Below are 26241 nucleotides of genomic sequence, written 5' to 3' on the forward strand. Positions count from 1 at the left end.
ATCTGGGTTATCCACACATTTAAACTTACTCCATATACATATCCATTTTTAGTTTTGACAAACTGAAAACTGTATAAAATCTGTCTAGAGAAAGAGATCTAGAAAGCTTCTCTTTAACATCAGCAATTTTTTTGTCCCCGTCCCCCATTTTCCTGTCGGCAGCAATTAGGAACACTATTTTTCAATCTTTTGGCCATTTGTTTTAGTACCTACCTCCATCCCTACAAATAATTTCATAGTGCTTCTAGTTGCTTTTCTTGGTTTAGGCATCACATTTATCTTCCATTATTTTCTTCCTCTCACCCCCAGCAAAAACACAAATGCTTGGCAAAGTACTTTTTTTTTTGCATGGGCAGGCACTGGGAATCAAACCCAGGTCTCTGACATGGCAGGCGAGAACTCTGCCTGGTGAGCCACTGTGGCCCCCAAAGTACTTTTATCTAGAATATATAAAGAAATAACAATTTAATAATAAAACAACCCATTTATAAAATGGACAAAGATTTAAACAGACATTGTCATAGAAGATATAAGTTACTGGAACCTAATACATCCCTCGTGAGGGAATGGGTAAGCAAACTGTGGTATATTCATACAATGAAATACTAATCAGCAATAACAAGCAATGAACTATTAATATATAGAACATGGATAAAGCTGCATGAAAGAAACCCGACCAAAAAAAATTTTTTTAAACTCATAATATATGATTCCATGTACATAAAATTCTAGATAATTCAAACTAACCTACAGTAACAGAAAGCAGATTAATGGTGTCTGGGGACAGAAGAAGATGGGAGAAGCGGAAGAGAAGGAAGGAAGAAGGTTACTAACAGGCACAAGGAAATTTGTAGGGGAATGACTGTAATTTGATTGTGGTGGAAGTTTCACTTGCATATACAGTAGAACTTCATTTTATGCAACAATACTTTCCAAGACTTTGTGTGTAAGTTGAAAATCACATATATATCAGTAAATCCCATTATTTAATAAATATTTCTTACACAAGCATACCTATCACATACTTTTTAATAATAAAGGCAAATGAACACTGTAGTAACAATAAGTAAACAAAATTAATTATAGAAATAATTTTTAAAGTTTTCATTCTCTCTGCCTTTATTTTTTTCCAATTGCCAATCGCATGAACACCTTAATTCACTTGTGCTGAGTTCGTATAAAACAAGGTCTTATTGTACATATGTCAGAATTCAAGCTTTTCACTTTAAATATGTGCAGTTTTATACCATTCCAATTTTATCTTAAAGCTGTTTTCAAAATATATATAGATGAGAGAAATGAACAGGGCATGAATAAGCTTAAACAGAAGCCTGGATCTGTGGGCTTTTTGATCACACAGGGTCATTGCAGCATGATGTGATGGAGACATTTTCTTGGACAACTCACAACACACTCAAGCCCCGCAATGCCAGAATCTTTAGGTCTTCTTTCTTGAGATGTTTAAAGTCAGAGAAACGACTTCCCCTCTGTCCGTCAATATTCTGAAAGTAAAGTGGGGCAACAAAGCTAAGGGCCTTAGTCAATATGTAAACTCTCCCTGGTTTTCAACTGTGCCTGGTGTTCCCCAGGGTGTTTAGCCTTCACCAGAAAATAAGCTTCCAGCGCGCTGCAAGGGTCCAGGAAGAGGATTCACTGAGCAGCACAGAATGGGGCAAAGGGAACTGGGTAGCAAATTCTTAAAATTTTCAACCAGTTCCCTGGTTTTAACCCCACTGTCACCTCTTTACCAGAGATACCTGGTTTCCCCAACTCTAGGCCTTTGGAAAATTTTGTAATGTAAACTGAATTTCTTCTGGACTTTTCCATTAATGATTTAGGATTGACCTTTCTGTGCCTACTAAGCCAGGTACCACACAATCAGCGCCTTCCAAATTTTGCTGTGATTTTCTCCTTTCCCTTGTGGATTTGTGTTTTTTTTAAGAATTCCATTACTCTCATTTTAATAAACTCTTGGCAGAGAAAACAGTTACATGCCGGTTATATGCCACTGCTTTAAATGGAAATTTTAGATAATTTACTTTTCAATAAATGCATTTATCTTCATAAATTAAATACAGCATATCACAGGTTAAAACATTAAATGATGATAAGCTAATATAAAAAACAAAATTACGAGGCAAATCTAAAAGAATAAAAAACCAACATATCTACTATGACAATATAAATTTTTAAAAAATCAAAATTTCAAAGACTGAAAATTTATAATCACCTGACTTTATCTGCATACTACTTTAGACAATTGAGGGGGACCAGGAGATAAAGAAATAAGTGAGTTACCCACAGTCACTGTCACAGGCTATTTTAGTGGCAAAGATAAAACTCAAACCTAGATCTGGAGAGATTTTAGACACCATCAGGGAGCAAAAACCAAACCAAAAAAAATTTAGATCAAGTCACAGATCGGAATACCATAAAGATACGTAATACTTTAAGAAAGGCGGGAATTTCTAGTGAAAGAAATGCTACCACTATAAAGTTCCAAGGTAACAGAATCAGGGAGGTTCTGGTATCCAAAAACATATACAAAAACAGTAGCGTTTAAACGCAAAGCAAGTTAATTGAAACTTTACCCCTGGACTGACTGATCTTTGTTTTTCTGACACCCAACATTCAGAGGATTTGAGGCTGGGGGATCTCCTTTTCCCTAGGCTTTGCCATCACCTCCTTCCCATTTTACTTTCAGCCTTTATTTGTACTGGTGCCTTTTAACTCAGCACCTCTCAACCATAGTAATTGTTGTCTGGAGTGTCAAAAGTAAAGCACCTGAAGTCTGAGAGTCACTTCTGAAAAACAAATTAATGAAAGAGAGCATTTATCCTTAAAGCACCACTCACTTGACTTGGGACATGATTTCTTGAAAGAACAAAAAGAATTGTAGCAAAGGAACTGAAAATCTCACAAAATCCTAAGTATTAGTAAGGCAGCATAGAATATATGCCAATGTCATCCATGTTTCTCTCAAAAGAAAAACAGACTTACTGCTCTAACCCATTTAACATTTACTGATTTTATTTATCTCTGCCTTCACAGATTTCTTTTTATTCTTTCAGTAACAAAACCAATTTATATGCCTCTTTTGATAAATAATTTTATTATGATTAATACTGCAATGTTAAAACAGAGGCAAGTCCAAGAATTCCCACTACAGTGCCTTACCAACAATTAGGTCTATAAAATTTAAAAGGTTGGGAGAACAATCAATAGCAGTGCACCTGTATGGTTTCAAGCTGTGCTAATCACCAGAATATAACAAGCAGAGAGTAACTTGTACGTTTTCAACCATTTTTTAACATAAAGGTTTATGTATAAATCTACATAAATTATTAATTAAATGTTTAAAATTACTCCTCAATGTATTACATGAGCATTCAATAGAAATAATAAAGTACAGTATTTCCTTCTAGATCTAAGGAAGGCAGTAGGAAGAATTACCATATTACTATGTTTTAAACTTTAACAAGAAACTATTTATCTACACTTCTCCTTGAAACCTGTAGTAATTCTGCACCAGGTTATGCACTAAACAATTCACTCTCCGATCAGGGAAAATACTCTCCTGGAAAAATAAGAACTTGTAGCAAACAAACATTTCAAAACTTGGTTCCAATAGTAACCTACCAGTAAATAGGAACCACAAGTTTAAGTTTTAAACCATATATGTTTTACAAATTATGACACTTTCCATCATAAGTGTGCTAAATGGACTTGCAACAAGCACATCTTAGTAACATTAACCTTGATGAAAGGAAATGATAACCCTAGCCAAAGGAAGGTGAAATTAATTCTTTCAAAATATAAATTTTACCTGCTATAATGATTTATTAGAATCAGAATAAAATTAAAAATGTACAAACGAATAACCACATTGAAATTCAGAAGTGGAAAAGAGCTTTCTATACAGAAGCTAAATTCTACTGTCCTATGAAATGTGGCTGCCCACCAAGAGGTAAAACTGGTTGTTTTATGAACGCATCTAAGCAAGGTTAGAATTTCAAAGATAAAAACACTTCAGAAATTCTCCAAGAAGAGTAACCTAAACCATATCAGTTTTGCTTTAATAATACAAGCTATACAGTGTCTAAATTCTAAATCAAGTTTTTTCAACCAAAAATTATTGGTTCAACAGCTGCTGGATAAAAATCTATATGTCTTATCTATTCAACTCCCCTATATTATCTCCAAGTGTAATTAGTGAATAAAACAAAAGGAGTAATAGTTAGGCAGTGTTTGACTCAGACTACAAATGTAGAAAAATTCAGACAAGAAAATTAATGAAGCATGACTGGAAAAGATAGACTAATACTGACTTTTGGCAGATTTAGATAGCCAAGAAGATTGTGGGTCCTATCAGGTGAGAAGAAAAACATACACGAAGTCAAAAAGGGGGATGAGAAAAGTGTTATTTAGAAACTGCCAGACAATATGATTGTCTTATAGAGGGCAATCACAGTACTACAATACTGCAGCACTGCTTAATTCCATGAAGCATGACTCATATTGTGTTTCATATGAACAGCACCCTCTGGAGGTGTGCATCGTAGTGATTCTGATTAGGTAGTATAGAAAAGTTGTGTGACATAATCCACAGAAAGAGATTCTGTGGGAAAATGGGACAAAATACTACAGATGTTAATATACTAAAGGATCAGAGAAGTTCCAAAGGGAAAACGGCATAAACCAGCACATCCTGGAGTTTGGACTTAGCCCCTTTTCCTGTGAACCCCCTGTTAAACATTTCTTAGAATCAGTGTTCTAAAACACTTTAGGAAACACTAAGCTACCTTATAAAATGCTTTCAGAGTCAAGTCATATTTTGATAGAGAGAAAGAGTGAACCACTGAATTTTTTAATGAAGAAGTAACAGTATGAAAGCTTTTAAAAGAAAAAAAAATGGTACAAATACAAATGGTAGATTAAAGTAGCACCGAGAATTCTGAAAGTAAAAGATTGTTTTAAATCCTCCTCTTAGGAGCAAACTAACTCATGAGGTTAATACAATCAACAACAGATACACTTTGCTAATAATCATGTTAGTTAAGTATTTTTTACATTAAACAGCCAAATTCTTTTTAAGGTCTATTTTTCAGAAAGCATAAATTTTACTCCTAAATTTATCAGGTCTTTACAGTAGTAAAGGTCTTTACTAGTTTACAGTTAGGCAGTGTAATCTCAGATTTCACAGTGTAAGCAAACATTGGTCCATTCAAAACGATCCTTTTTTTTCCACCAGAAGCCCAGGTGACTGTAATATTAATTCAAGGCTGGTATTCCAGATTCTGAGAAGCCATACTTTTGGAAGTTATAGTACATAGAAATATCAAATAATATTCTTATTGAAGAAATAACTAAAAACACCACATACTATTTAGAATAACTGAACCGTCCTGGGAAAATCTAATAGAAAATAGCTTTAAATGAATATGGGGATAAATTTAACAACAGTTTATTAAGCTCTCTGCAGAAATCTCATATCAATTTAGATTTCCACAATCATCTGCAAATTATAACCTATGATTCTATATACTCCCTAAGGCACAGCCAACTACTCTAGTTTTCGTAACATAAAAACCTGTTTAGCAGAGTCTTGCTTTGAAATGAATTTTACTATAAATGTATTTTAAATGCAAGTCAAAACTATTTAACATATTGTTTAAAATGATGAAAAATGCATTTAAAAACTTGTCTTTAATAGAAAAATCATGAAAACAGGATAACAACTTGTGGTACACAGTATTAGATAAAATAGTTCAAGAAGTCAGATCAGTTCAAATCCAATGGCTCTTACAGTAGTCCGATGAACTACACAAACTGTTAATTAGCATTTAAATGAAATACTACTAACTTCCATTATAATACACAGAAAAGAAAGTTATCAGTAAGTCTGATTATCAGCAGTGTTCTTGTAAAGGATCATTTAACACTAATCGGCTGTTTTTGAAGAAGCAGCTGCTTGTTAACTGAAAGTAATAAAGACCACTATTCACCAATTTATGTCCTTTAAAGTTGAAAGAACCTCCAAAATCTTTCCTTCTAACAAAATTAAGTACTAAACCATAATTATACAATAATGTACTAAAACAGCATGCAATATTTTTATGAAAATAAGCCCTGTATCAAGTCACTTAAAAATGGCAGATACCAAGATGATGAAAACAAAAAGTGAAGAATATTCTGTCTAGGAGCGTACTGTACTTAGCAAGTATCTTAAAAATAACTACAAATAGATCTTTTGAAAGAAGACTGCACACTGATGATAGAAATATTTTAAATTTGCCAGTTTTACAACAGTCACAACACCCACCAACATCATCAAAACAAATTATGCTACAACAATCACTATGTTCAGAGTAAAATAAATCAATTACATCCTTGTGATTAATAAAGGCATTTCTACTGTATAATATAATTATAACATACTCGAAATTTGATGTCAGTGTTTGTCAAAATGCAGACTGCTGGGGACCCGCCCCAAATCTGCTGAATCAGAACTGCAGGGACAATACCAAAGAAGCTGCACATGCACTAACTTCCCCAGGTGACTCCCATACACAATAATGCTGGGAACTACCTTCCCTCATGAAATTTACAATATGGTTTTGGATTTCAGGAACCAAAATCTCCTCATTTGGGACCTTTCTAAACTAAGTTTCATTACATAACAAGTTAATATTTCAGAAAGAGCTAGGTAATAAATATGTTTTGGTAAGAAAAACCAGTACATTAAAAAATTAAAGCTGAAATTAAAAGAAAAAACTTTTATTACAGCCCACTTTATTTTTAACCTGAGATTTAAGACACCCCTAGTCATTTCAAATACTACCAGGTCTTTGAAAACAAAAATCCAAACTTTAAAAAATCCAATCTATAATATTAAAAATAAAGTATTTCAAATACGCTTAAATTCATTTAATTCAGCTGTTAAGTAAATCAGTGTATGCATACCAAATACAAGCAATGATTAAATTTATAAAGCTAAACCCAAATAAATCTGTTTATATTTCACTATTAAATTTACTTTGGTCAGAAATTGATTTTTTTCATAAACTTACATAACTCATAAATTTATATAAACATTTTAATGGAAAGAGCAAAGGAGCAAAAATTAGAAGCTACTTAGTTTCACTGCAAGCTATGTGAACTCAGGGCCTAGGCAAATTATTTTGTCTACCTGAAAAAAAGAAAAAAAGGTACAAATGTCTACTCTTCTCACAGGGTTAATTTATTTTGAGAATCAAATGAGACAGTATGTAAATACATTCTGGAAAGCTGTAGAGCACTTCATAAATCAAAGGCATTACTATTAAGATAAGTAAATTTCAGAGACTATCTTTATGTGTCTGCTTTAAAACAGATTAACTCCAGAAAAATGTTAAAAGTATATGCTATATAAACAAGGACTACAAAAATTGAGCTTTCAGGCTCAATTAGATAATGGACAATACTGTGTGTATTCTGTAAATTATAAACATGAAAGAATAACTAAATTAGATTTTCTATGTCTCCATTTATAGAATATCTATTTCTTGTGTGAAGATACAAATGAAACTTTGTAGGCCATGAATTGATAACTGTCAAAATTGGTCAGTAAATATATCATTCTCTCTACTTTCACGTTTGACAGTTTCCATGATAAAAAATTTTTAACATGTCAACAATGCGCATGCACATATATATATATAATAGTAAAAGTGAAAAAATAAGTTATTTTATTGATTATTTTTTTAATTTTTTATTTTTTGCAAGGGCAGGCACTGGGAATCAAACCCAGGTCTCCGGCATGGCAGACAAGAACTCTGACTGCTGAGCCACTGTGGCCCACCTTGATTATATCTTTTTGAAAATTATCTCAGAACTACTGTATATCATTTTCTTTGCACTATTACCCCAGATCCTATATATTCTAAAATAACCTATTTATACTCTTCTATCATAACTACTAGAAAATAACTATTCCTTCAAGTAAATACTTTAACTTGTGTTCTAAAAATTTAATTCTTAAGTTTCTGCTTCCTTATCTTTTACTCCTTTTCTTGGTGTTTGCGCATTCATTCCAATATTGCAGAATTAAATGAAAACGACCAGTTTTAGCTGTATGTATAATGAAAAAACTAAGAATAACGAGGAAAATACTTTTTAATATTACAAAAGACAATGATAGTTATAATTGGCCATTGATTTTAAAATATGTTAACCTACACAACTTACTTTCTTTGCAGGGTAAGAGACTGTTTCTATCCAAGATAAAGTTTACATGTAGGTCAGTCAGAGGATTAATAAATTTAAACCCCAAATTAAGGATTCTATCAAACTATGCATCACAATATACAAGTACACTGCATAAATCAATCTAACTGCTCAAATAACATTCTTTAACCTGGGGCCATATTCCATTGCAAATAGATTTTTTTGTTCAATTTTAATAAAGACATAAGTCTACAGCACACAGCTGATGCTGTACAGTAGTGTGTGAAGGAATTCCAGTTGAATTAACACAAATGCAGAGAGAAGGGCAATATTCTGTGGTTTGCAACTAAAACTATATTTGGTAATATGCACATGTTAAATTACACTTGAGAGCTTAACCTTTTGCTATATGTGTACACATGCTATATGTGCAGTCAAAAATAACCAAAAAGTATTCCGTGCCTAAAGAGACAGTGAACCTTAAATATTTGATGGGGGTGGGGAAGGAGGGAAGTGGATAGGAAGCAAGTGGTCAGGGAAGGACATCTCACCAACTCAGCTGCCACTAGTATTTGTTTTCTAAGCATTAAAACCCCCATTTATTTTTATATAAGATGCATTTGAAAGGAGCCACATATCAAAACTACTTTTTCCAACATGGTCTTAAATCACTTTGAATATAAGTACTTCTGCTGCAAATCCTCATTTGTATTATTCAGGAACAGGTAATTGTTAAACCTAAGTAAAACCATAAATAGCAAGTTGCTGGAAGATGGTAAACAAAATATACCTTGTTCAGGTAAGGTTAATAATCTTACCAAGTTTGCTTGTTTATTTTAGAATCTGTTAATTGCACAGCAGCTAAAAAAAAAAAAGATTGTAAAACCGCTATCTGGTAGGTACCCTTATTTGGTGGCAATGGCTACATTTCAACATCAACTTACAGTGCAGCTATTACTTTCCTTATTTCTTTCTCTAAGCATATCCAGACATCAATAACCCCATATTTTATCATAAACATGAACCAAAACTCGTTTCTCACCTCATCTCAGAATCCTACATAAATCCCAATCTTCAAACAAACAAAAAAACCCCCAGTTTTTCATATAATGCAGAAATTCCCCTCCCCCAAAGGAGGGTGAGGAATTAAGGAACACAGAATAATGAAGACAATTTCTCCTTATAAGTCTAAATGGGGATGCCAGTAATGAAACCGAGATAAAAATCAGGAACGCATACTTTGAATTCTCACCATTTTAATAAAAGAAAATCACGAAATTTTAAATTAAAGGTGGCGCTCTGTCCTCAACTCACCCGAATGTGACTCACTTTTGCAGACTATATGGTAGGAAATAACAGTTACTTTTCAAAGATCCTTGCAGTTACACTCAAGCCAAAATCAGGACAGAGATCCACCCTTAATTACAGCAATTTACTGTCTCACAGAAAGCTAGGTAGAAAGTAAAACGTTCCCCTGAAATCATGGCTGAATAAGCCCATTTTCATATACTAACTTTCAAAGGCTCACTATAAGAAAAACGTTCCTATTTATTTCAAATTCGAACTCACCAGAAGAACAGAGAGAAAAAAGAGGGAGAGGGGAGCCCAAGTGAACGAACAAGTTACAAAAAGCAGGTTCTCCAATCCTTCTTAATTCCCCCAATCCGCCCGTGGCACACACAAGGACAGGGAGTCTCGGGAAGGCTGGCAGCACCGCAAGTGGTGAAGGTTCTCTCCATTCACTCACGGGGCCACCCTCCAACGGGTTACACACTCGGACCGAGGAGAGCCTCACACAAACCAGGCCTTTTACAAGTAGTTTTTATTATAAGATACACCCACGCTGAATAAGAGCCTTATTTTAAAATATGACTGTCCCCAGGTGGGGGAGGTTGAACACAACAAAGGCTTCCATGTTTAAAGGCAGACCGTCCAAGCAGATGCTTATATATATATATATATCCACACACCTATTTAAAAATCCCTATAACTAATTTATCATGAGCAGCAATCCATACCAGCACTAGCTATTAGATTATTAATACACCAAGAAAAGCAGCGTGCACGGCAGCCAAAGGTGGCCTTCTGCAGCGACCAGAGAAAGGTAAAAATAACGCCTAAGGAGTCCAGCCCTCGGTGAATTTACAGACTCCCCTCCCCCAGCCTGTCTTCACAGCCTTCTGCCCTCGCCCAGGCGCCAAGCACCGCCGCGCCGCTCAGGGTGCGAGCGCTCCCGGCGCCGCGAGTCCCGCAGAAAACTGGTGAATGAAATGCGCACAGAGACCAATGTGGCTGGTGACGGAGGCGCAGGACCAAGGGTCACTAACTAGCTTAGCTCAGGGGTCTCCTGCAGAATGAAATCAAGGGAGCACCACCATCACTCCCCCGCAACTGGGATGCTGTCTTCTTTCTTACTGACCCTTTCAAAAAAAAAAAAGGGGGGGGGGGCACAGTTTTGTGTTTTTTTAATTCCATAAACAAGGAATCGGAAGCAACTGCGAACATCCTAAGGAACCTGACAAGAGACGCGGGGAGAAAGGAGAGGTGAAGAGGCTCTCCAAGTCGCCGGGAATCACCGTCCTGAGTCTGACATGCATCAATTAATTAGCCCCGGCCGGCGGCCGGCCACGGGGCCCGAAGCCGGGGATTTAGAGGGGTGACCCTACCCCGGGCGCGGGGACACAGAGCGCCGGGCACCGCTGCCCTCAAGGTCACCACGCGCCGGGGCGGGGGCGGCCAGCGGCAGGATGGGCTGCGGCGCGGCCGAGGCGGCTGGGAGAAGACGAAGTGCTGAAGGTGTAGACACCAAGCCCCACAGAGCCCTGTCCCTCAGGCTCCGGGCGGGGACACGGCCAAACCCGGCGCGTCGGGTACACCGCGAGAAACCCGCTCACCTTTACAATCTCCCGGGGCGGGCACAGCAGACGACAACCTGCGAGGAGCACCCCCACCCCAACCCCCCCCCCCCGAAAGCTCCAGTCAACTTCTCCCCAAAGCGCCGCAGTCGGCCGAGCGCCCCAGAGGTCAGGACCTCCGCCGCGATGCCCCGACCCCCGTGTCCCGCCCGGCCTCTCCCGCAGGTGACCTGCCCGGCCGTCCCCCGACGCGGGCAGCCGGCGACCGCCACTCACCTCGCCCGGCAGTAGGAACCATTTTCCGAGGGGGGAGAAGGAAGGGGAGGCTGCAGTGGGGTCGGGGGGAGATGAAAGACAGCGGGAGGCGCAGAGAATGGGGTCTCGGTTCTCCGCGCGTCTACAGCCGGCTCCGGGGGCTCCGGGCGCCAGGCGGAGGTGCGGCTGCACCTCGGGGCTGAGGCGGCCGCGGAGCCTAGAGGCTCGGCGTCCACCAGCCGGGGCTCCCTACTCACGCTGCACTGCGAGGAGGCGGCGGCGGTGGCGGAGGAGGAGGAGGCGGTGCCCGGCCCGGCCCCCGCCCAGAGGCCGGCAGCCGCGGAGTGGCCGCCCGCGTCCCCGCAGGACCCGCCTCCTCGGCTCCGCAGAGCCGCACACAGGGCGCGCCGCGCTCGCACGGACAGCTCCGCCGGCCTCACGCCGCCGTCCGCAGCGGCAGGGGCGGGCGGGGTGCAGCCCCCTCTCTGGACGCCGCAGCTCGGCCCGCTTGGGGCGGGGCCCGCAGCCACCCGAGAGCCGGTGGCTGAACACGAGGGGGCTGCACGCAGCTCCGGGGAGGGGCCCCGTCTGCAGCGGGTGTCCCGCAAGATCGCCGGGGCAGGCAGGGGGAGGAAAACTCTCACCCGTTCCGGTCCGGCGCGCCCTTCTCTCCACACCCACTCGCCTCCCGCTCCACGCTGGCGGCGCAGCTGCTCCCACTGCCACAGCCGCCACCACAGCCGCCGCCAAAGCTCGCGCCGTCGCTGCTGCCCCCTTGGCTGGGCGCGGTCACGTGACGCGGCCCGCGGGGAACCTGGGGGCGGGAGGGTGGGCGCGCGCGCGCGCGCGCGCGAGCGAGGGGAGCGCGGCTGGAACCGGGACTGGAAGCGAAGCGGAGCTGCACGGAGGGAGCGTCAAGAGGACCCAGCAAGCGCGCTCCCGATCGGCAGGCGCGCCCCCGGCGATTAGAACTTGCCGCGCGGTCGGGAAAGGGTGGCCCGGGTGAGGGGCGGGGGTACTCGAGCCTGTGCGCGGCCCTCCCTCTCTTCTTTCCCTGAGCGCCTTGGTTCGCCGTTGCCCCCGCCCCCTCTTCCTCGCCCTTTCGTTCCTGCCGATATCTGTGATTGGCTGAGGAGCTCTGACGTCTGTGTTTCCATGACGTGTCGGAGCTGGGGGAGCGGCGGGGGAGGAGGGGGTGGCTGAAGTGCGCGGGGCGGTGACTCAGTCAGTCACAGCTGCCGCTCCGGCGCAGGATCGGTTCGCTCCCGCGACGTGTGGAGGCAGGAGAGCGATGACTGCCGCAGGAGGAGCGCGGGTACCCTTCACCTGCAACCCCTCCCGAGACGCCCCCGGCCGGGACCCCTTCAGGGGCCTGGAGTTGGGCGAAGGTGGGGGCGAACGCTGCTGGCGAGGAAAGGTTAAGGCGGACCCCGCCTCAGTGAACACGCGGCTCTTCCCCCAGTCTTTGCCCCCACTGCAGGCTGGACTCGATGCCTGTCCCGGGCCGAAGCGCACGCGCCGGATGACAAAAGTGCGTTTGGTCTCACTCCCTCCTTGAGGAGGAGAGTCCACCGCCCCTGCTGGCGCTGGGCGCCGGTCGCCGGTCTGGCCCGGCCCGCAGGCACTGAGCGAGCACGCCCGGCTCCCGCGCCGCGGCCGCTACAGCGCCCCAAGGGTTAACTCAAGCGAACGGCCGGTGCAAACAGGCCCCGCAGGATCCGCGCCTAAAATCCCTGTGTTTTCGTTTGGGGGTTGCTTTCTACCCTTGCCAAGCTGCTGGCTCTTTTAATTCACTTAGAGCATCTAAACACCGCACCCTTTCGTGAGAGGAAAAGAAAATGGAAAAGCCCGAGTAGTGTGCAGAATTTAGACTCTAAAAGGTAGTCTACTTTGTCCCAACCTTCAAGAGATTTAGGAGGTTAATAAAATAGAAAACAACCACCCTTCGTGACATCTACTTTTAAAATGTATGTTTTCCTTTCTACGCACACAACGCAAATATTTAAAAAAGTGTGTCTTACCTAAGGTGCCGTGCTCTATCCTCAGTGTTATTTTCAGTATTACTTATTCAGAATAAAAGGATGGAATCTGCAGAGTCCTTCCTTTCCCTGAACTCCAGGACTGGCAAAATGAATGTTTGTAATGTCTTCTCAAAAGCATCTAGGCGATGCGAAATAGTTTATTATATATGTTCACTCGCTGGTAGAATTTATTTTTTTTTAATTTTTTTTAAGGCTTAGAATCAAATTAGATGAAAGAAGCTTAAAAAGTGAAAATTTCCAAGTTGATTCTGTTGAAAAGAATTTTTGAAATATCTCATCAGGGTAGACATTGCCGGCCTTTTGAACTGTGCCCTTGACATGCAAAATTAGTACTGAGTAGGATAATACTGTTTTTTCTTTTTTTAATCATTGTTAGGGAATTTGTTGGTGTGGTACAGTAGCCTTGCCTGACGTTATTTCAGAGCATTCTTAACAGATGAGCTAAATTTCACTTCTGTAAATTTCGGTATTCCTTTTCCCTTGAATATTTTTGAAAACGGTGGAGAAACATTTACAATCATTGGCTGTTTTCTTTTTCTCCAAGGAAGTCATAAAAGAAAAATTTAATTGTGCATTCTATTTTAATAAAGAATTTGATATTACAGATTTATATGAATCATTGCTATAGTACACTAGAAAAATGGATAATAAACTAGAACCTGTTCCCTTTGTGGGTTTGTTGCACTTTCAAATAATGAGATATATGCTCTTAAAGTGTTAGGGTCAGTCCCCTGAGGATTGGGAGAAAGAATATGGAATATTAAACCATTTATCAGGGAATCCCCTAATACTGTGTCAAATATTAGGGACATCCAAATCAATAGGCCATGCCCTCGAACATGTCGCTTACTCTTGTGAAGCTTATGTAGGTAGTATAGAAGCTTAGACTACCTATAGACATGCCTAAGAGTCACTTATGGAGGACCTGTGTTGTTGCTCAGATGTGGCCTCAGTCTCTCTAAACCCCACTCAGCAAGTGAAATCATTGCCCTCCCCTCTATATGGGACATGACATCCAGGAGTGAAAGTCTTCCTGGCAACATGGAAGATGACTCCCAGGGGTGAATCCAGATCTGGCACCATGGGATCAATAATTCCATCCTACCAAAAGGGGGAAGAGAAGTGTAACTAATAAAGTATCAGTGGCAGAGAAAGTTCAAATAGAGTTGAGAGGCTACTCTAGAGGTTGCTCTTATGCAAGCTTCAGTTAAACCTTGCTACCTATCATAACCTGCCAACCTCCAACCAGGACCATTCCAGCCAATCCTAAAGAACACCTAGGGCGATATATAGGATTCCACAAGGGTTCCATGCACTAGAGTAATTTTCCAGAAACCTACAACCACCAGATGGGTCGCTGGTCCAGATAAGTTCTGAAACCTAGCCCAGCCTCTTCAGAACATCAGACAGTTCATCTCCCTACCCCATGTTGGTGATAGACCCTTCTAATATGAAAAATTTAGAATTGTCATAGCCCAAACACCCCTAAAGAGAGGGATGGAAAGATCAAAGATGATGGTAGAGTTATACAAAGAAGATAGTATTTAACAAATGAATATGAATGCTGAATCATTAAATTGATATCTCTTTTAGTCTCCAGTATTTTAGAACAGCTAGAAGTAAAAACCTAAAATTGTGAAATTGTAACCCACGTTAAACTCTAAAATATGTTTTACAACAAATTGTGGGGCTGTGCTTTGAAATTTATAGCTTTTTTGTATATATGTTATTTTTCACAAAAAAGAAGGAAAAACAGTTGATTGTGATGATAAAAAAAAATTTAAGCCCTCTAGCCTCCTATATTCTGGAGTAGCTAGAAGGAAAAATCTGAGAGGATCGTATGGTAGCCCATGACAAACTCTGGGACCTGTCCTGTAGCTACTTGTTGAAGAGTGCTTTGAAAACTATTGTTTTTTTATTTCTTTGCTTTGTGTATATGTTATACTATACAATAAAAAAGTTAAAAAAAAAGTGTTAGGGTCATGAAAAAATTATTCAGAATCTTCATTTTAAAGCATGATATTCAACTATATTATCCCAGGCTATAGCTATATGCATTTTAATGAATGTGAGTCACATACAATGATACATTTATGCTGCCATAACCAAGATAATTGTGCTGGGCAGTTTAGTTTTTATATTTTCATTCTTCAAGTAGCGTATACAGAAATAGCTGGGCGCATTACATTGAGAAATGTAAATATGGTTTTTCTCCCACAGACTTAATATTGAAACCTTCTTAATAGGCTGTTTCTCATTGTGAAGATCAAGAAAATATTGGAATTAAACTAGCTGAATTCAAAGATATCACTGTATATGATATAACCATATCCTTTTAATCTGGTAGCACACTTATCCCATGGATTTATTTTGATCTAGATATATATTAGTGCTGATATATATTATACAGTGATATACATATATAATATATATTATACAGTTTACTTTTGAAATACTTAATCTTTCAAAAGTAATTAAATGGAAATTACTTTTAAATGTAATTAAATGGAAAAAATAACATTAGGATATTCACCCCTTCAAGAATTTTGTCACATGTATCTAGTAATAGGACAAAATAAAGATATGAAGTGGCAATGTGCTTTTTAAACTATACCCTTTCCTGGAATACACACTTTTATATGTATGTATGTATCAATTGTGATCATTGCAGAATGCTAAAGAAGAATGATAGATGTGAGGAGGTGGGGGAAGAGGGATATTCCATGCTTCATAAAAAGTAGATGATAAAGTGTCAAATTTCCACTGACCTGAATCATCAGGAGATATTAAGAGAAACATTACATAGTTTTTGAAAAAGCAGAGAGTTGTTAATCTAGTATTTACAAATTAATTACAGTTGCTGAATTAAATGTAGTGTGATAAAGGTAAACCTAAAAAAGTAAAGAATCTTCAAATCGCATAATGGAAAGTTTTTGTAGGTCAAAACCCAAAATGATAAGATCTCATCATTTGACAGGAATTACTTTGTATCAACTCAAATACCCTATCTAAGTATACAGCATTTTACAGCCGCAAGTGTTGTATAATCTAGGTCATATAGGTATGGTTCTAAATCTAAATTCCAGAGACTCAAAAGTGGGAAAGCTCATAGCAAAATATAATTGAGGATGGTTTCCTAAAGGAGGGTTTGGACTTGACTTGTGCTATGGAAGAAGTATAGGATTTAGATTAATGCAAAAGAAGATGGCTAATTAAAATGCTGGGGAAAGTACCTGGGAATTAAGTTTAGCACATTGATTTGCCTATCTTCTCATTACTCATAAAATGTATTGTACTAGCTTTGATATATTTAGATATAAAGATGTCTCTCACCTACAAAAATAGAACTCATTAATTTCCCCCATTACAATGGTGAGTTTTATTGTTGGGGTATCAAAGCATAGTGAGATTTCAATGAGATATGTAAAGCCCACTTAAGGCTTGGTGTGTAGTAAATGCTCAATAAATTGTCATTATTCATACGTTTTCACTCTTTACCACTTATTACCAAGTAAATGTACTGCAAACAAGGTATACATTTTTACTGTTTGGTCAAATGCATTACTATCTTAGCACAGAATTGTTTGCCCCTGTAAGACACTTGGAGATCCTGTTGGCACGCGCCAAGTTTAACCATTAATCACCTCTTAATTTAACTAATTTGGATCTCAACCTCCTCCCAGCAAATAAAAATCTTAAATTTACTGAATTAGTTAGACATACTTTTGGCAGTATGTAACCAAAACCCAGACCAATAGTGGCTTTCATGAACAGAATTTATTGTCCTTACATAAGAAATTCAGAGGTAGGTGACAGTGTGGTTGCTTCAGCTGCTCGACAAGGTCACCAAGATCCAGGTTCCAAGCTGTCTGCGCCACCATCCCCGGTTTATGCTTACATCGATTTCTTTTTTATGCTAACAATAGAAAAAACAGCAGGATTTTCTCACATTCGGGGCCAATCCAAGGTTGAAAGCTATATAGAAATAACCTACATTTTTCAGATTTTTTTTTTTAGTGCTTAAATTTTTATATAATTTTCCTTTGCTGCCTAACTTTTCTTTGAAATTCCTCTGTTTTTCATGACATTTGCTTGTGCAGAAGAATCACCTGTGCGAGCTTAATAATATAGATTCCTGGGCCACACTCCCAGACCTTCTGATTGTGTTAGTTTGGAGTGGAAACAACATATCTGCATGTTAGTTTTTTCAGGTGATTCTAAAGCACCGCACTGCCTCTAATTCCTGCCTTTATCAGCATGTTCTTTTGCTGTGTTCTTTACAAGTTCTTCTTTCTCCTCCCTTGTGTATTCTGATACCATCTCTGTATCATAACATCTATAAACTTCACTCATTTTTGTGACTTCACCCCCTATAATGCTACTCATTCATTTATTTATTGTTTATTGATCCTGACAAATGTCCTCTCAGCTTTCTAGGGTGAGAAACCAAGATATATTCCCATTTAGGAGTCATTCGCAGAAAGGTGATATTCATGTATTCATTTATGCCAAGAAGCTTTTGTTAAGCATTTATTGTGTGTCAGGCCTAACAGGGACTGCCACTTAAAAGGTGCTCGAAATAAAAATCGGTTGAAATAAATGAATGAGCAAATAAGCTATCAGATGATGAATTCTAAATTTATGTCCACAGCCTTATTCTTTTATTCTGGTGACCTGAAAGAACTTCTTTCTGGGTCAATTTTTTTTTTCCTTCCAGATAGAGATGATGAAAGCAAGTCAATTCACAGGCCCTCAAGAATCAAGTCACTGAAAGCCAGTTTATTCATTTTTTTTTTTTTAAAGGCAGAGGGGATGGGTCCATGAAAGGAGAATTGAAAATTCTGGAGAGTACGGGAGAGATAAGGGAGGGGTAAGATTCACTACACGTAGAATTGATTCACCTTAGAAAGAAAAGGTAGAAAAAGGTCAAAAAATAAAAAGTGTGAAGACAGAGTAAAACCTGAACTTTAGAAGGATGATGGTGTAAGACATAAATGCCAATCTTACAATTCCTTTTATGATAGGTAGTAGATCTATCAGCTGAAATGGAGTTAGGCAAAGTATTAGAACGGGAGGATAAAGAAGGTGTTTCCCAAGGCTGAAGTAAAGTTAGAGTATGATTTTATAGTAATATGAGTTTGCATAATATTCTCTGATGACTCAGAGTAAGGGATTTCCCATTGTGGTTACGGGTGTGAAGAGTTCGAGAGAGACTGGGGCATCGCTTCACCAGGGAAGGCCACAGGCACTGAGGAGCAGACACATCTGCTGAGCATTCCTCTGACTTCACATATCACAGTCTTCTTCAGATCAGAATCCATGCATCACACAACCCCACCCACTAAAAGTCTGCGTGTGGAGGCTGGGAGGGTTGTGTACATAATGTTGGGGGTGGGGGGAAAGGAAAAAAAATGTACACAGATAGCTGAGCACAAAAGAAAAAGAAATCTGAGGTCCTTGAAACAGAGAACTTGAAGGTAGAACAGTAAATAGGCAATAAGCAGATATCAACACAATGAGTTACCTGAACTTGGAAATATGTCATAAAGGTGTAAGGGTGGAGTTGTAATGAGAGAAGAGGTGGCTGGACCTCAGTGACTCAGAGGCTCGAATTGACCCCCCTCTAAAGTCACAATCGTTCTAGCTGGTGGTGTGCTAGTACCAATTCCTGCCGACTTAACTGGCCTGGGAAGTGTCAAGAAAGCATCAGGGAAAAAAAGAGCATCAGGGACATTTGTCTTACGTCAGTACTTTGGGGGACAGCTACTAAGCAGGAAAGATAGAAAAGGAATTCATCCTAGATACATCCCTGAGAAACAGCATAACATGAAAGATAAAAAGAAGTTTTAGAGCAACCAGAGGATAAAACAGAAAAAGAAAAACGACGAACAGAAGAACTTCATATTAGCAATAACAGTGACCAGGAGATAAATGAGTAACATCTCCAAAGTTCTAAGGGAAAATAACTGTCCTACAATTCCATACCTAGATAAAATATCATACAAGAGAGAAGATGAATTAAAAATTTTCAGAGAAACGTTAAGAGAATATACATCTCACCGATTATTGCTGAATGATCAAAGAACATATTTCAAAAAGAAGAGAATTGATTTCAGAAGAACTGACAAACAATGAAACTGGTGAATCTACATAAATTGTGACTGTATAAAACAAAGATAATAGTAACAGATAAGAGACAAGGACTTAAAAAAAGTAGAATGAAAATATTGGACATCATTAACATAAAAGATGGGAGAAATGTTTAGCTGAGCATTTTAGGTCTATATATTGTTCAGGAGGAGGTTAGAGCTACATTTTAATTTTAAATAAAGTTTACATAATAAAAGTGTTAGGGTATCCACTAAAAGAATCTGACACTAGAATGTTTAACTTATAAACCAGAGGGGGTGGGGGCAGAGCAAACCCAATGGGTCAGAATCTGGGAAGAGTCTGTATTTTGAAAAAATTCCCCAAGTAATTCTGATAGGAATTCTCCTGACTGACGATGATTGTAAATGCATCTTACTATTTCACTCTTGTGACGTAGAGAGGCTGAGACCTTTTCTTTATGGTGATAATGGAGAATCATATGGAGACAAAGTTTGTTGTAGAATCAAATTGTTCAACCTACTCTACCACTCTGGCTATTTTGAATTTCCCAGACTAACAGCCAAGTTCTTATGATTTGTTTTGCTTTGCTCTTCCAGAACCTGTGTCCTCCAGGTTCTCACCATCTGCCCTGAACTCTAGTAACTGTGTACTCTCCTTAATCTTCTGCTCGCCTACCCAGTTTTTGATCCAGTGAATAGATTTCTCACATCTATTTATACTCGTTTCTGCTTGCTCGTTGCTTAGTTTCTGATCTCACTGGCTCTTCTTGAACTTTAATTATTTATTCCTATTTTTGAAAAATATCCTGATGGGCTGACTCTTTTGCTTTGTCGAGATTCTCAACTCTGTGTCTGACTTTCGTACTTCCATTTCTAGCCCCTTTTTAATGCTCTCCAACCATCACACATAATCCCAAAATTGAGAGTTGAGTGTGTTTGTGCATTACTATTTCATTTCATATTTTATTCACCTATTTTTTTTCTGAGTACATCTCTCAAATGCCTTATTTCTATATGTTATATGAAGTCACTCTACCATAGAACAAAAACTTTACTACAGCGAAATTGCGTTTATTTACTAAAGCCCAACTGAAAAAAAAATCATGCCTTGTTTATAGAACTACACTAAATAATTAGTGTAGAAAGTTTATAGAACTACACTAAATAATTATTTAGTGTAGAAAGCCTTCTACACTAAATAATCATTTTGGTTTTGTCATACTAAATTTTCTTGGATTCCATTAGTCTACTGTTATATTAACATGTACACATGGCCTTCTGTATACTTAATGTTTTTTTGGGTAGACCTATTCTAACTAAAGATCATTATTTTTCTACTTTTCCCAATTTCTTAGCTGCGGCACAGCTCTCTTTCCCATCATGATTTTTATGCTTGTTTTGCATACAATTTACCATCCTTTTCTGACTGGGACGTCCATTCTCATTATCTTTTATAATCCCTCTTTGAGTATTTAAAAATAGATATTCAGTGCTGGGTACTTAATTGCCTCATATTATTCCTGTTTCTGTGCCTTATCAGTCCTTTCCCAGATACTTAGAATCTTCTCTATTACTATTATAAACAGAAAAAAAAAACTGCCTTCCCACTTAACTCTTTTTTTTTTATCTTCAAGAGTTCAAACAGTAAATCCAGGTATATTATCATACAAATACGAATACATTATTTTTACTTTCTTTCCTAATATAAAAAACATTTAAAATTTTTGAATATAGTAGATTTGGATAATAATCTGTGTATGTGTATTTTGAACTATGCACTGGAAAACTCTTGACAAATTATAATAACTTTTTACTCTGGTTATGCCGGATTGAGTACAGAGATCTTTCATATTTTACATTATACATTTCTGTATTGTTTGAATTAGAAAAAATAGTGATATATTAAAACCTAAAAGAATGCCTATATAATTTTCCACAGTGAAATATTTGAATGATTGATTTGGCTCCCTACTTGCCTAAAGCCACATAAGGAAATCTTCCATGGACTTACACAGAGGGTAGCAAAATTTAGTTTGTCTGAATGAGAAAGGGAGTGTTTATTTTTCTCTTAGGCTTTTATGGGTAGATGATACTGCCTCACAGAGATGGAAGTGAAGAATAAGTTCATTAATTTTAGTGAATTTATATCTAGCTACTGAACCTCAAAGGTTTCTTTCCCTCCTCTAACCTTTCTTCTACTTCGAATTATATTACATTGGTGGTAACTTTCCTTACCCTCCAGGATGAAAGTGTATGCCCCTCTTTTACTTGTCCTTGTATCAGGATGGGAAACAGCCTAAGTAACATACTGAGATATGTCCATGTAATTTTGTTTGATATTTTTTAGATTGCATTTAGAAAGAGTCTAAATAAGACTGTATCTTTCTGCCTGCTTAAAATGGTTAATCAATAGATGTGTCAATCATAGTGAAAAATGTCATGGCTAATAAATACATTTATTAATTCTTCTGTTTGTACTTTAATTGTCAAAGGTATTTCTTTGCCTAAAGAGAAGACCTGTTTGCAAGTTACAAATGGCTATAGTAGATACAATAGAATTCTTAAAAATGTATTATAAACTTTTGCAGTACTTTCATTTCATATTATGAATTCAAACTCATCCAATACTTTCATATGCCAGTCTTGAAAAATGCTTAAGATTTTACTTCTTTTAAGTAATCTTTTAGCTTTAAAAATCAAGGTATATATTTGCTATTTTTTTCTGTTAGAATAATTAATATATATACCTGCTCTAGGTTTTTCAGAATTTGAAAATGAATTTATCTTTCATTTTCAATATATATATGTAAGCATTGTATTTGTTCAATAGTTAAATTGGAAAGAGTATATAGACTATCACTTTCATAATAGTTTTCTGCATTTTTAGAGGCTACTGATTAATAATGTTGCTCTATATTTTTTTGCTGTTTTCCTTATCACTTTTTTCTATTTTCAGAAGTTGTTTTAGTTTGAAAAGACCAATCATTTCCAATATTTTCCTTTAAATACCGCAATTCCTATATATGATAATTATTATTAGATATCAAACGTACACAAGAAAAATTCAAGGCATTTTCATACTTTGATAACAGTTGTGGTAAACTGAATTATGTCCCCCAGAAAAAAAAGCACATTCTTAATTTTAATCCCATTCCTGTGGGGATGAACGGATTGTAAACAGGACCTTTAAAAGATGTTATTTTTGGTTTAGGTGTGGCCCAATTGAATAAGGGTGGGCCTTAACCCTACTACTGGAGGCTTTATGAAGAGAAAGCCAGGGAAACTGGGAGGAGGAAAGAGAAGACGCAGCCACGTGCATCCGTATGTGACATGAAAGCCAAGGATAGCTGCTGGCCAGCGTTAGAACTGCAGTCTTCAGGGAAGGGCACTGCCTTGCTGACGCCTTGATTTTGGACTTCTAACCCCAAAACTGTGAACCGATAAATTCCTGTTGTTTAAGCCAACCCATTGTGAATTTGTCTTATCAGCTGGGAAATGAGAACAACAGTCTAATTTCAACTTCCTCATTCACCTCTTACAAAATAAAAGCAGTTAAATTATCCTGAAATAACTAACACGAATTTCCAATATCAGTGACACCACTAGCAATATATAGTTCAGTGGATGAAAATTCAGATTCTTGAACCTGAACTTTGGCTCTTTTAGTCGCTAATTGTGAGATCTTGGCTAAGTTAACCTCTCTGTTCCTCAGTTTTTCGTGTGTAGCCTTCTAGCATGTTGTTTAGTATAGATGAGTCCATACATGCAAAGCATTTAAAAAGTACTTGTCATATAGTAAATGCTCAATAAATATAAGCTGTTATAGTTAGGATCTCTGAAAATTCCTCAGAAGAGAATCTGAAAAAAATCTAGTGAGATGAACTGTAGAATTGACTAAATTTTTTAAGCAAGCTTTTAGAGAAATCATCAAATTGAATGTTTATTAAATATATTCTTTGTACTGAGTACTTAAGTAGTAAGTATAAGGCAACGTTTTTAAAAATAAGGAGCATAAAGATTTATTAGATGGAAAAATTAGCAGATAATAAAATGCTGGACATTTAAAATACGGCTATTTAGATGATGCATATAATATGTAGAATGTGACATAAAATTGAAGAATTCATGTAATTTGGAGTATTTAATGGAGTTTTCTCCGCAATATACAGCTTGTATTAGGAGTTGCTGAATGAGCATGATTTGCACCTTCAGAAGAGAGGAAGTAGCCATACCATTTCAGAGAGGGCATGATTAGTATGGTGTCTAAATGAACAGCAGTGGGGAGGGCTTAAGAATAAATGCAAGGCTTTTTATAAAATATCTGGTCCGTACATGCATTATAACCATAAGTCATGGGAGCACAAAAGGAAGTAGAATATATAGCGTCTGGATTTTGGATTATACATATCTAGTAGCATTGACAAGCCATGAAACAGCAAGAAAAATAAGTCCAAGGAAGATAAATAGATAGGTCATGGTATATTATACATTGTATAAATTTGTGCTGATGGAATTAAAATTAATTGAAATCTTATCCTGGAAAAGATTCATCTTAAACTTGGCCTTGAGGAGGAGGCAAAATGACATTTAGAAAGAGCCTGAGCTTTGATGTAAAGCAGGCCTGGAATAGAAATCTAGTTCTGAAATTCATCAGTTGTGTCAGCTTGTGCAAGTTCCTGAACTGCTCTGAGACTTTAGTTTCTCACCGTTTAAAATGGGGATGATATCTACCTTCTAAAGTTGTGAGGATGAAATTCGACTATATGTTTTCTTTTTCATAATAGCCACAATGAATAGAAGTTTATTTTCTTCATTTTCTCACTTCATCTGCCATACTTTGTATTAAGTCATCATATTCTCTACTGTATATAAAAATAATACAATTTGCTGGGAAATTTAGAAAACAGTTAAAATTTATGTAATTTCAAAAGGAATTTTTTTAATTTTATAAATCATAGTCATTGTTAATTTTGGAATAGTAAAGAATTTGATATGTAGGTTATATCTGTGTGATTTTTTTAATAGTTAAACTAATAACTCCAGTGATTTTTTTTATCATATAGGATCCCTCTATGTCTGGAAGGTTGCTAAGTAACTGATGATTGAAAATTCCTGGTTGGTCATGACAAACCTCAACCAATGTCTGTGCAGACATGGTAAGGAAACTAGCAAGGGTTTCTCAGTAATGATGAAGCAAGAGAGCATCAAGTCCTCTGTGAAAACAAAAACAAGCAATTCTTTAAGAAAGCTTTAAACGACCACTGAACTCTGAACCAGAGCCCAAATAATGAATACCGAGATACCTCCTTAACTAGAAATGTTATCCCAGCAGTGCAGCTGTAAGATAATTAGACAACCCAGATCACGATGCTGAACTACAGTACTATAGTTATAGAATTAATTCAGAGGACGTGTTATTAAAGTTTGGGGTTTATCAGAAGCCAGCTTTTTTTGAGCTAAATTTAAAAAATCAATGTGCTGGATAAGCTGCCTATTATAGATGGGACCTATGAGATCCTTTACGTAGATGCAAAAATTCAGCAATGAATTTCTAAGCAAAATAATGAGATTATTGCACTCTGACACTAAAACAGAAAATAGTATTTTAGATGCCTTGAGGACATGTTCAGAAATAAATTTATATTCTACATGCTTATTTCTAAGATTCTAAAAGACATACTGATGACCACTAATATGCTAAAATCTAGTACCTAGATATGTATCTGAAACATGCAGCAATTCTGTACTTAATTAGCTGAAGAATAAATCAAGAATAATTGGAAGGTGTAAGGTATGAATATTACTGTAAAATACAATACTTTCCCTCTCTTTATAACCAGTTTTAAAGTTTACATCTAGAAAGAAATCTAAATAGTAAACAAAATTTTGACTTTATCAATAAATGATGAAAGCTGTCATTATTTAAGATTTTAAACATGGGCATTAAGGGTAAAAGAAAGGAGACATTTAATGACCAGAAACATTTTTTTTGAGGTCTAAAATATGGTACATTATTTCAGACACCTTGATGTGGTGTACTTAGAAACCATGGAGCAGGTTTGTGAATTCAACATACTACTATCCATTCATCTCTAAAGTGGGATACTCACACATCCTACATTTCTTTCAGTACTGTAAATAAATGAGATACTATACCAAGTTAAATAGTTTTGATATTTATAACAGGTAAAAATAATTCCAAAAAAACAATAGAAGCCTAGAAAGACAAAGCTTCACAAACAAATCTCCGACATGAGATATGCCCCTTCTATTTATAAACGTAATTGTTGCATAAGAATTAAGTAAAGCAGAAGTACAATGTGAAGGGAATTTTCTGCATATGTTTTAAAAGTTATTTTTAGTTTTATCTAGAATTATGCAAATATATAATGTTTTTATATAATACATTATATATATTATATATACAATGTTTTTATATAATATATATAATATGTTTTTTATATATAAAACATCACAGATACCTAGGTACCATACCTACCTTTGAACTAGCTAGGCAAGGAAAATCTGATGGTTGACTCAGTTGACTGCTTTTTTTTCAAAGCAGTATATATATTTTCTGCCCTAATTCCACATGGGTTCTACTAGAAGATTAGTTTCCAGACTGAAGAACAAGTCCATCTGCAAGAGAGAAGCCCATACTTTAGTCTAGGAGTTGATTTCCTTTCTAAATCCTCCAAACTCCTTTCATATAATTGTAAGTGTGAATGACAAACTTTCCCAAGGATGGGTTTTTCAAAGGTAATTGAATGAAAC

The 26241-nt window shown here is 37.7% G+C and overlaps 1 protein-coding gene across 4 annotated transcripts in view; it reads right to left on the reverse strand.

Moving 5' to 3' along the window:
* ATP2B1 (ATPase plasma membrane Ca2+ transporting 1) overlaps positions 1 to 12386 on the reverse strand; it is a 114956-nt gene extending 102570 nt beyond the window's left edge. The window contains exon 1 of one of the 4 annotated variants that reach the window (XM_077111581.1): positions 12292 to 12386. The gene's annotated coding sequence lies outside the window, so the exon portion shown is untranslated. Of the gene's footprint in view, positions 1 to 213; positions 4328 to 11336; positions 11561 to 11959; positions 12085 to 12291 lie in introns of those variants that run through there. The other 3 variants (XM_077111578.1, XM_077111577.1, XM_077111579.1) reach the window with 3 other exon arrangements.
* Between the last annotated feature and the right edge of the window lie 13855 nt (positions 12387 to 26241).

This window comes from Tamandua tetradactyla, chromosome 7 (assembly GCF_023851605.1).
Source record: "Tamandua tetradactyla isolate mTamTet1 chromosome 7, mTamTet1.pri, whole genome shotgun sequence".
NCBI lineage: Eukaryota > Metazoa > Chordata > Mammalia > Pilosa > Myrmecophagidae > Tamandua > Tamandua tetradactyla.